At 36.1% G+C, this 11,386-nt stretch overlaps 1 pseudogene; it reads right to left on the minus strand.

The window, feature by feature from the left end:
• Window positions 1-378: 378 nt before the first annotated feature.
• On the minus strand, window positions 379-1,130 carry LOC141515227 (U7 snRNA-associated Sm-like protein LSm10; annotated as a pseudogene).
• Window positions 1,131-11,386: the final 10,256 nt, after the last annotated feature.

Here is an 11,386-nt window from a genome sequence, read left to right on the forward strand (position 1 = left end):
CTTTAGGCTAGTCAATCTCTCTGGACCCCAGTTTCCTCATTAGTAAACTGAGGGGCTCTACTAGATGACCTATTGAGGTTCTTTTCATCTCTAAATATGATTCACTTAAAAATTACCTAGGTGCCACATGATTTTTCACACTGATCTTTCATTTTTTTTTTCCTGGACTGAAGTGCTTTAATTCTGCATAACAAGGATAGACAAGTGGGGGTCTAGAAGACCTAGGACTCATGTTTGCATCTGAGTTTGGTTTTAGAAGTAAACAACTGAGTGGAAAGGATTCACAAAATACTCTTAGGCAGGCACATTTAGCAGCAAAGATCATCGATGCATTTTAGGAAGTATCAAAAATAGCTGAAATGAACTCTTTAGTGCAGAATTGGGAGCTCTGCAAGGCTGAATGATCAGTTAGCCAAGCCCCAGTGGCCAGGAAGCATGGGGAATGGTCTTCAGTTAACCCAAGATCAAGGACATATCAGATTTTGGATACTCAGATCAAATCCTGGGTTTATTAAAGGCAAATGTGGCTTCAGAATGAATTATCTTTCTCCTTGTGGTCTGCATCCTCATTGGGAAGAACTGGCTGTAAGAAGCAATGCAGTCTCCATCTTTGGCTATAATGCCAAGGAATCCAAGTGAAAGGGGAATGTCTTTCACTTGTACTTCCTGGTAGGAAATTCCCTCCGGCCCTTACCCTCACTGCCAAAGTTCTGAACCCGATGGATGGCCTGAAGATGCTGCTTGATGGTGGCAGTGATATCTACATCATTGGGAATGTGGACATAGCAGACATTGAGACCAGTCACAAAGAAGTCATCAAGCTGGACCTGCTAACCCTGCCAGTCTATGTAAGTGACCTCAGTCAGGCAAATGTTCATAAAGGCATCTACATTGTCCACTCGGCCACAGACCACAGTCTCATCCCACAGATCCACTGTGGTCTCTAGGCCTCAGAGTCCCTGTAGCAGGATGACCAGGCTATTCTCAGCAATAGTGCTTTACTGAGTGGCTGACCTCCATCTGGCAGTAAAGAGGTGAGGAAATTTCAATACTTCACACTCAGGGCCCTTCACTCCTCTTTTTCTTCTCTCTCAGGCCTGGGAGGACTCCAGGAGCCATGGAGGAGGCAAGCACACAGCCTCACCAAACTTGTCCTCCAGGGACAAAACTGATCTTTCATTTGTGTATACCCTTAAAAGGCCATGAAATTTTTAAAATAGAAGAAAAAAGGAATATCAATACATGTTATTCAGAGGTTAAGATTTTTTAATAACTTATATTTCTATGGAACTTTAAGGTTTACAAAACACTTTCCTTCACACAACACTATGAGGTTAACAATCCAAGTATTTGTAGCATCCTATCTCCTCATGCACAAGTTCCCAAATAAGTTACTCTAGGTTCAATGTACTCTGTGAGCTGTTATCTACTCAAAATCACAGCTTACAAGGTCCTGTTGATGGACCTACTTTTTCTAGTTAGTCAGAGGACACCATGTGTTCAAACAATAGGCATTTAATGAAAAACAATAAGAAACAAATTGTAACAGTACACTCTCTACCAACCTGGGGATCACTTCTACAAATACAAACATAAACAAAGTGGAATAGAAAATAAATATGGGAACACATATGTACAAATATTTATATTGGGAACACTAGTGGCCAGTATACATGCATATGCACACTTACACACTTACACACACACACACTTATAAGGAAGACACAAAGCTAAGCAAATACTTAGATCTTGATGCTTCCAACATGAAAAGGCCAACAGTTTTTGGTCATGTCATTTCACTCTAGTCTCCTGACCTATTCTCCACTAGTGCTACATCATCACTGATTCTCACCAAATGGAACATCATTTTTCTGATACTCCCTATCTCTGACTTTCTCTTGTACTATTCTCATTGTTGACTTCTATTGAACTTCTCCCAAGACATCTTCACACAAGGTTCCAGAACCTCTACCCTAGATCTCCCAGACTCTGGGCTTCTGATTAGTGAGCAGGTTTCTCATACACCCAGTAAGTACTCCCTTTTCTCATAAAAAGTAGCTTTCTCTCCATCCAGAGAGACCTTTAAACTCCCAAAATCTAATTCCTTTGTGCTAAGCTATTTTGTAATAGAGCTAATCAGCTAATTAGATCCATGGATATTTAGTCTATCTTTTTAACTACTTCCTCCAGCTAGAAGTATTTAGATCCTTGTCCCAAGCTTCCATCTGATTTAAAGTTAGCAATTCCCATTTAACTAAAATCAATTCATGATTGCCAACCTGTTCTCCCCTTCAAACTTCTTTAGGGGATATCATCAAACAACACAGGGCTATATGGATCTGAGGCACTGAAATTATTTCAACTCCACTCCTTACTAACCTCTCCTGCAATATCATGTGTCCTAAGAAAAGAATGGAATAGCTGGCCAAAGGAAAAAAAAATAGATGGGAGGCTATTTTTAGATGGAGATACTATCTTGAGGCCATTATCCTACCTCAATTCCTTTGTTATACATGATTGCCTTTCACATACAACTATGGCCAGTAATAACTCTCCAAGGTTTTAAACTTCCCTACAACTTAGTATCCTATTTGATAAAAAAAAAAACTATAACTCAAGAAGGTTGACAGGCCTATCATAATATAAATAACAGGAGGAGGTGACAATTCCAATGCTAGGTGTTGAATTCATTCTACCATACCATGGCATCTCCCTATACCATGCTACCTGTCAGATCATAATTTTAACAAAAATTTGTAGCAATTTTCAATTATGACTTATTCAGAAAATTCCTTCTATAGATACAGAAAACATTTCTCTTAAAAGAGGGAGGGATACAGAAAACATTTCTCTTAAAAGAGGGAGGGATACATTTCATTGAACAAAGATCTAACAAAGTGATTTTGGAGAAAAAGAGGATTTTCAGGACGAAAGATTTGTCAAGAATGTTTGTTATAAAGAAAGAAAGATATTAGAAGTAAGACTGAAAATACTTTAGAAAGAACAATGAAAACTAATAATAGAAAATAGCTAAAAAGTAACAATAAAATCATCTTAGTTGACAAAGTCTGAGAGCTTAGAATCAAAAAACTTAAATGATGGATTCAACCTATGGCTTTAAGCAGATATCCAACTGCAATTGTCATAGAACCAAAAAAATCATAGAATGTTATACCTGGAAAAACCTTCAAAAGAAGAGTTCCTAATATTTTTTATATCATAGATCCCTCTACCTGTCTGGTGAAGCCAGTGGATCTCTTCTCACAACATTTTTAAAAAAAAATTATAATTAAAGAAATGCTAAATTTCCATAAATGATGAATGAAAATAAGGATATAATTTTTTCCCCATCAAACATTAATGGATCCTTGAAATCAACCCATACTACAAGGGGGTCATAGTTTAAAGTATAAAACAAAGTTGGAACTGAAACCTTTTAAACATGGGATTTAAAATATTAGAACTGAAAGTGACCTCAAAATCTAGAATTAGAGCTTGGTAAGGTATTTTATTACATAGAGTACCAAAACTGATAATGACTTTAGAAAAGATGATGCCAGAAGAGGAAGAAGCTAGAACTAGAAGGGATCTTGAAACAGAGAATTTTAGAACTGGAAACTACCTGGTAGAGCTTACCTGATAGAGCATACTTGGTAGGGCTTGCCTGGTACTACCCTTCCTTATGCAAATCAGTCATTTGGGCCATCAGCATTTATTTATTAAGCATTTAAGTACTTAATATGTCCTAAGTCTGGAGCTGCAAAAAAAAAAAAAATTAAAAAAACAGCCCCTACACTCAGGTAGCTCCTTGGGAAGAAAAGACAGACAGATAGATAGAATTGGAGAGAATCAACAGAGAGAAGAGATGGACTTTAATTGGGATCAGGAAAGACTTTTCACAGTAAGTGGAATTTTAATTGGTACCAAGGAAGTAGGAGGAAGTTAAGAGATGGGAATGAGAAAGATGAGTGTTCCATGGAGGAATGGAAGACAGCCAGTGACAACACTGAGATTCACTAGTAAAAGGAAGCCAGTGTCACTTGATGGAAGAGTAAATGTGGGTGAAGAAAGGGGAGTATAAGAGGGAACAGGTTATAAAGTTCTTTCAATTATGACTTATTCAGAAAATTCCTTCTATAGATACAGGAAATATTTCTCTTAAAAGAGGGAGAGATACATTCCACTGAACAAAGATCCAACAAAGTGATTTTGGAGAAAAAGAGGATTTGATCCTGGAGGCAAAATATAAAATTCTCTGTTTGGTGTTCAAAGAAAGCCTTAGAGAGAGAGGAAGTGAGTTACTAAAAGTCACAGGTAGTAAATAGCAAAGCAGGAGTAATTTCCACACAGTTCCTACCCCCTTGGAGTGAAAAGATGTAGACCTTCAACACAGAAATTTCCCTTATTCTCATGTGCTGAAACAACAGATATTGCAACCCTTTAATCTTGTCAGCTCACCTTACCTTCTTCCCCTTTTATATTATAGCAGAAAGACCTGCTATCTCTCTAACAAGAAGATATTTGCAAGCTGCTTGGACCGGCTTATAATGAAGTTACTATAATTAATACTTAAGTTATTTTACATGGCAACATTTCTTTTTTCTTTCTTAAATATTATTTCACTTGATCCTTATATAAACCCTGGGAGGTTGGCATTATCATTATCCCCAATTTTACAGATAGGGAAATTAAGACAGAGTTAAGTGACTTGTCCAATTATCACACAGCTGGATTTGTATTCAGATCTTCCTTTTTATAGTTGCAGCATTCTATTAACTGTACCACTTAACTGCCTCTATGGTGATATTTCTTTTCAATATCATTTCTCAACAACATTGTTTCAAGTATTTTATTATTAACTAAATCTACTCTTTTGCACAATTTATCCATTTTCTTAAATGTCTTAAAAATCATAATCTTTTACTTCTGTAGGAGAGTCAATGAGGTGATATAGTGGTTAAGAGTATTGGGCCTGAAATCAGAAGACTTGAGTTCAAATATGGCAATGATGATGGTAATGATGATGATTGTCTTTCATTTTCGAAGAAGACCATGACATCAGGGAAGAGATATGATGCCCATGATGTATTTGTGAATTTGACTTGAATAAGGGAATACTGTGCTAAGTCAGAAGCCTCACTTTCTCCTCTGGAGCCATCTGGGTTTAGAGGTCAAATATGAATCAGGACAACTGGAGATAGTCATGGTTGTGAGGCAATTCACCTAGTTAGTAAGTTTGAGGTTGGATTTGAATTTAGGTCTTCCTGACTACAGGGCTGAGCTCAACCTACTTTTTATCTAGCTGTCCAAATGTAGTTTTAGATACTTACTAGCTGTGTGACCCTAGGCAAGTCATTTAACCTCTGCTGCAGTTTCCCCATCTGCAAAATGTGGAGGATAGTAGTATCAATCTCTTAGGGTTGTTGTAAGAGTAAAATGAGACAATAATTATAATGGGCTTAGCATTGTATCCGACATAGTCATTGCCACATAAATGTCAGTTATTATTATCATTATTATTATCATTAATGGAGTTTGAAACCCACCTTTGTTGTTAACCTTGGGCAACTAGTCCTTTGTCTTCTCCAGACATCAGTTTCCTCATATGTAAAATAAAAGGGTTGGCCTAGCTGACCTTAAATTTCCCTTCCAACCATTAAGTACTGTGGTTTTTTTATAATTTTTTTTTTAACAATTAGAGCAGTCCAGAAGTAAAAGAGATATTTTCAAGTGGTTAGTAGATTCCTTGTCATTGAAAGTATTTAAGCAGAAATTGGATGATTACTCTTTTGGGTCTAAACTAAAACATGTATAAAGTCCTTTTTACCTCTAAGCCTCAGACCACTAGAACTGTAGGGTACCTTAGGTGTTCCTATACCCTCTTTTTATAGATGAGGAAAGAGGATCAGAGAAGGAAATTTATTGCCAGTTATCACATAACTGATAAGTGACAGAGCTAAGATTTGAAAATTCCTTCAAATGTATACAATTTAAAGAAAGTAATGTCTCTAGTGGCATACCCTAAGAGTATATGGCTCAACTATTTAACTTTTTTATATGAATGACTTACATAAAGGCATAAATGCCATACTTAATTTTCAGATGAAAAAAATCTAAGAGGTATAGCTAATATTTTGGATAACATAGGATCAAAACAAGAAAAAATATAACATAAGAATATTGGCCTGAATCAAATCAAATTTTTTTTTGCAAGGCAAATGAGGTTAAGTGGCTTGCCCAAGGCCACACAGCTAGGTAATTATTAAGTGTCTGCGACCGGATTTGAACTCAGGTACTCCTGACTCCAGAGTAGGTGTTCTATCCACTGTACCACCTAGCTGTCCCTCAAATCAAATATTTTAAATCAAACTACTGCCACCAGTATTCTAACCACTATCTCCCCTCAGACCCAAGAGGAGACAGACCAGAATCCTGAATTCAAGAGCTTTGGGAATAACCATGCTGCCAAACCAGTCCTCATAGTTCTCATACTGAGAAACAACCTCTGTGTAGAGTTAGATTGACAAAGAATGACTCTTGAAGGTACTATAACCACCTCTATTGAAGATTCAGAAAAGAACATTCTCATCACCAAAGTTGTCCCTCCCATTCTCTGACAGGATTTTTTTATTAGTGGAAATGTCATTAAAGAAGAAGTATTACCATGTACTTTGCCCCTTTACCCTAAGGACTGTAAAGATCTTTCTATCGAATTTGTAGCTGAAATCTTCCAAATGCATTTTCTACACCTGTATAATTTAGACTGTAAGCTTCTGAAAAGTAGAAGCTATCTTTTGCCTTTCTTTCTGTCCCCAGCACTTATCAAAGTGATTTATATACAGAAGGTACTTAATTAATGCCCATGCATTTAATTTAAATGGGAATAATGTAAAGTCATACACTTGTGTTCAGCAAATAGCTTCATAAGTCAGGTTCAAGATGGGAGAACCATGACCAGGAAATAACTCAGCTGAAAAAAATCTGGGTGTTTTAATGGACTCTTTATTAGTTGATGATGTACTATGGTCACCACCTCAAAAAATGAACAATTCAACCTTAAGCTACATTAATATAGACATAGTGCTTAGAACATGGGAGGTGATAGTCATGTGTTCTGTCCTGGTCAGACTACATGCAGAGTACTGTGGTTAACTGGGGAAATATTTTTAGGAATTGTCATCAATGGGAGCTTCCAGAGGATAATAAAAAGCATTATTAGGTTTGATCGAAGGAAGTGAGCATGTTTTAGCCTGGAGAAGAGAAGAATTAGGTAAGGAATGATAGCAGTCTTCAAATATTTGAAGACACTTGCCTGAGAGAAGGATCAGACATTTTCTTATTGGTCCTGGGGACAAACTTGGAACAACAGAGTTCTTAAAGAGGCAAATTCAGACTCAATAAAAGAAAAAAAATCTTCCTAAAAATTAGAGCTATCTAAAAATGGAATAGGTGGCTTTGGTAAGTAGTGGATTTTCCCTCAATGGATGAATATTTTGAACAATTTAATCACTTAACTGGTTCTATTACAAAGGGTATTTCCCATTCAAGTCTGAGTTAGGTCAGAATGCCTCACTGGTCCCTTCGAACTTTCAATGCCTCCAAATCTGGCATTCTCTCCACTGCACCCTGCTGACTATAAGAAGTGGTCTACTATTAACCACATAACAGAAACAGCTTCCTTGATGTATAAAACCATATGCCCCTTGTTGGTAATTCTGCCTGCCCCAAGGACATTTCTTCAGAGATGGCATTATGAAAATACACAGACTCACTGAAAATGTGTGCTTTCCCTTCCTCTTGTCTCAACTTTATCTGTTCATTTGGACTATTTTTTATTAGAGGGGCTGGGGGTGGAAAGATCACCAAGATTACTGGTGCATGAAATGATTGAGAAATGTTTGCCGTTTAAAGCAGTTTCGCTTCCTGCCTAAATACCACAAAGAAGCTTTTTAATAAAGTAAGTCTTTATTTTTTTTAATCCCATTATGTTATCTGGCCTGGTCTGCCCATATTTTATTTTTTAAAAATATACTTTATAGTGAAACACCTACTGTCTACTACATTCTTGCCTTATAATACTACATTATAGGGGGGGGAGAAAAAATAGAAATTGAAACAGGAAACCCCACAATTGGGCATGAAATTTTCCTTCTCTGGACTTCAGTTTCCCTCTCATTAAAATAAAGACACTTGAAGATAGCTATGGGGTTTTTTTTTTCAGTTCTATCATTCTGTGATTTTGTGAGTTATCTTATTTTCAACCAACTAATTTGTGAAAGGGATGGTAGCATATTAGGATAGAGCTTCAGGATAAGACCAGAGAATATGAGAAATCAGTTCCTCTCCCTTCTTCAAAGTCCCTTCATTAAGTCAGGTAACCATGACAGTTGCTAAGAGGTAGATAGGCCCCCATACTTTGGTGATGTCTGTGCAACTGATGTTGATACCTATTGGTGAATTCTAGCCCAAGGGATATTTGTATTAGGGGTTGAGGGAGAGAGAGAAAAAGTATGTGCATGTGTTTGAGCATACATGAATATATGTATGTGTTTTTTTGATTGGTGTAGGGAACTCCTTGCTTTTTCTATAATATTTCTATGTCATGGAGTCTTCCTGGATTCCAAATCCAGCACCCTACTTTTTTATTTAAAGTGCTGAGTTCCAAATTCTATCTCTCCTCCCTGCTCTCTGAGACAGCATGCAATCTGATTTACATAATACATGTGCTAGTAGGTAAAACACTTTCATATTAGTCATTTTGTATTAAAATACTCAAGAAAAATGAAAGAGTGAAAAATACTATGCTATCAATATTAATTATTTGGGCTATCAATATTAATTCTTTCTCTGGAAATAGATAATATGCTTCATCAGTCTTTTGAGATTATCTTACATCATTGGGTTTCTGAGAATAGCCATGTCATTCATTTTAGAACAATATTGTTGTCACAAAGTTCTCCTGGTTCTCTTCACTTCACTATGCATCAGTTCAGGTAAGTCTTTTCAGGTTCTTTTTCTGCAATCATTCTGCTTGTCATTTCTTATAGAACAATAATATTCTATTACAATCATATGTCATAACTTGTTTAACCATTCTCCAAATTGAGGAGCATCCCTTTGATTTCCAATTCTTAGTCACCACAAAAAAAATTATAAATATTTGTGTAGAAATAGACAAATGAATATCTTTGGATATTGACCTAGCAGTGGAATAGTTGGATTAGTTTACAACTCCACCAACAATGCATTAGTGTTTCATTTTCCCAATCCCCTCCCAATTTTCCCACTCCCCTCCCAATTTTCCCCACTCCCCATCATTTTTCCCAGTCATTTTCCCAATCCTATATAACTAAACTTAGAGTCATAGTAGACACTTAGATACGAAGTGATATGTCAGAGTTGTTTTAATTTGCATTTCTGTAATCAGTAGTGATTTAGAGCATTTTTCCATAATACTTTAGATAGTTTTGATTTCTTGCTCTGAAAATTGTATTCTTATAAATTTGACTCAGTTTTCTTTATTTTTGAGAAATGAAGCCTTTATCAGAGATAATTATTGCAAAAAGTTTTCCCCAGTTTTCTGCTTTTCATTTTGATTGTGTTGGTTTTGTTTGTGTAAAAACATTTTTAATTTTATATAATCATACCAAAACAAGGTCAAAATGGGTACAGGATTTAGACATAAAGAGTGATACCATAGATAAATTAATAGACAAAAAAAATACTCTATCTATAAGATCTATGGAAATAGGATAAATTTATGACCAAATAAGAATTAGAGTACATTATAGACTACAAAATGAATTTTAACTATATTAATTTTAAAAAGTTTTTGCACTAATAAAATCAGTGCTGCCAAAAGTAGATGAAAAGCAGAAAGCAGAGAAACAATCCTCACAAATAGGAGTTCTGATAAAGGTCTCATTTCTAAAATATATAGAGAATTGCATCAAATTTATAAGGTCACAAGTCATTCCCCAATTGAGAAATGGTCAAAGGATATGAACAGTTTTCAAATGAAGCAATTAAAGTTATATATAATCATATGAAAAAATGTTCCAAACCATTATTGATTAGAAAATTAAAACAACAATGAGGTATCATCTCACACCTATTAGATTGGCCAAGATGAGAAAAAGGGAAAACCTTATCAATCATTCAATGTCCATTGTAATTCTACTTCCTCTATACTCTTTGTCCCCTTCCTAACCAGAATCTCAACTCCCAACCCAAACTCCCTCTAGTGGGTAGGATCCCCAGAGCAAGGCAGCCTCATCACCTCTGAGAGATCTAGGGAGTGTATAAGGGTGTCTTTTCTGCTGTTATAGCTCATATGTTGCAACTAGTATGATTATCAGTTGTTAACAATTGTCAGTCAGATGAGTAGTATTTACTAAAGTAATACAAAAGTTGCTACAAAAGATTCCCTTCCCCCACCTCCAAAACAAAAGGTCTATGAAACATTCTGCCATAAGCGCTTATATAGAGTTCAGAGAAAAAGTGGATTTGAGATTAGGAAACACATATGGCAAAGTGTTACTAGCTTCTGGTTCTTAGAAGTCCCTTTATACCCTTCTTGGAATATTCATGAAATGGCCTTTAGACATAATGGTAGCTTTCTGCTGATCTCCTTATAGAGACTTGAATTTGCCTCTCTTCATCCTATCTAGATGGTTACCAGTTCCCCATTCTGGGAATGATGCTAATGAAATGTCAAATCTTATATACTTCCAAAGTTCACAGGATCAAGAGAAGAGACTATGGTCAAAGAGAAGAAGCTGTGGCCAAAGACAAGGCTCTTTCCTTCTCCCACTAAGGCACTGATTCTCAGGAGCAACACTGACTCTATCTACTACTAAGCTCCTAGACACAACTTATTCCTGATTTCATAAAAGTCCCCAAGATGGTTTGTCAGTCAATAAATATTTATTAAATGCCTGCTTTAGATCAGGCACTGTGCATTAGTACTGGACCACAAAAAGAAGCAAAAGACAAGCCCTCCCCCTAAGGAGCACAGGAGACAACAAACAAAAAATATGTACAAACAGGTCATATAAAGGATGAAAATAAAATAGCAAAAGCACCAGAATTAAGGTGTTAGAAAAGAATTCCTGTGAACAATCAAGGTTGTTATAAAGCATAGCATTTTGTCATTTAATTTAGGACTTAATTTATTGTATAACCTAAGTCTATCAGTATAATTTTTTTCTTTTCTCTTTATTTTGTATATTTTCTTTTTCTTGAGGTCAATAAGGGCTAAATAACTTGTCCCAGGTTGAACAGCTAGTAAGGATCTGAGATCACCTTGGAATTCAGGTCCTCCTAACTCTAGGACAGGTATTCTAGCTGCTCCATCAGTATGCTTTAAGGACCTATGATTTCATTG

This window comes from Macrotis lagotis, chromosome 1, assembly GCF_037893015.1.
Source record: "Macrotis lagotis isolate mMagLag1 chromosome 1, bilby.v1.9.chrom.fasta, whole genome shotgun sequence".
NCBI classification, from domain to species: domain Eukaryota; kingdom Metazoa; phylum Chordata; class Mammalia; order Peramelemorphia; family Peramelidae; genus Macrotis; species Macrotis lagotis.